Source organism: Leptonychotes weddellii, unplaced genomic scaffold (genome assembly GCF_054177405.1).
Source record: "Leptonychotes weddellii isolate Sample4059 unplaced genomic scaffold, ASM5417740v2 HiC_scaffold_38565, whole genome shotgun sequence".
Taxonomy (NCBI): domain Eukaryota; kingdom Metazoa; phylum Chordata; class Mammalia; order Carnivora; family Phocidae; genus Leptonychotes; species Leptonychotes weddellii.
Genome location: NW_027989667.1, coordinates 316 through 1043, shown reverse-complemented (window position 1 = coordinate 1043; position 728 = coordinate 316). Strand labels below are relative to the sequence as shown.

General features: G+C 40.4%; 1 non-coding gene across 1 annotated transcript; it reads left to right on the top strand.

Annotated features, from left to right (window-relative positions):
* Window positions 1–337: 337 nt before the first annotated feature.
* LOC145719326 (U6 spliceosomal RNA) lies at window positions 338–444 on the top strand. The gene has a single exon (XR_014142307.1). It is a non-coding gene; the product is annotated as a U6 spliceosomal RNA (small nuclear RNA).
* Window positions 445–728: the final 284 nt, after the last annotated feature.

Genomic DNA, 728 nt, shown 5'->3' with positions numbered 1-728 from the left:
GGAAGGAAGGAAGAACACTAGAAATGGTAAATATGTAATTAAATATAAAAGACTAGGGCGCCTGGGTGGCTCAGTTGGTTGGGCGACTGCCTTCGGCTCAGGTCATGATCCTGGAGTCCCGGGATCGAGTCCCGCATCGGGCTCCCTGCTCGGCAGGGAGCCTGCTTCTCCCTCTGACCCTTCCCCCTCTCATGTGCTCTCTGTCTCTCTCATTCTCTCTGTCTCAAATAAATAAATAAAATCTTTAAAAAAAAAAAATAAAAAATAAATAAATAAATAAATAAATATAAAAGACTATATATCTGTCTCTATTTCCTGGAAAATGTGAGACTATTTAATGCTCACTTTGAAAACACAGATACTAAAACTGTAAGGATACAGAAAAGATTAGCATGGCCCCCACACAAGCATGACACGCAAATTTGTGAAGCGTTCGTATTTTTTTGTTGCATCGCTATATTGTGCACCTAAAACTAATATAACACATATGTTAACTATACTGTGCTAAAAAGAAATGAGCTATCAAGCCATGAAAAGACACAGAGGAAACTAAAGTGCATATTACTCAATGAGAGAAGCCAATCTGAAGAGGCTACACACTTTATGATGCCGACATTTGACATTCTAGGAAAAGCAAAACTATGGAGACAGTAAAAAGGGGTGGTGTCGGGTGGGGGAGGGGGAGAGATGAACAGGCAGAGCACAGAGAATTTTTAGGGCAGTGAAAA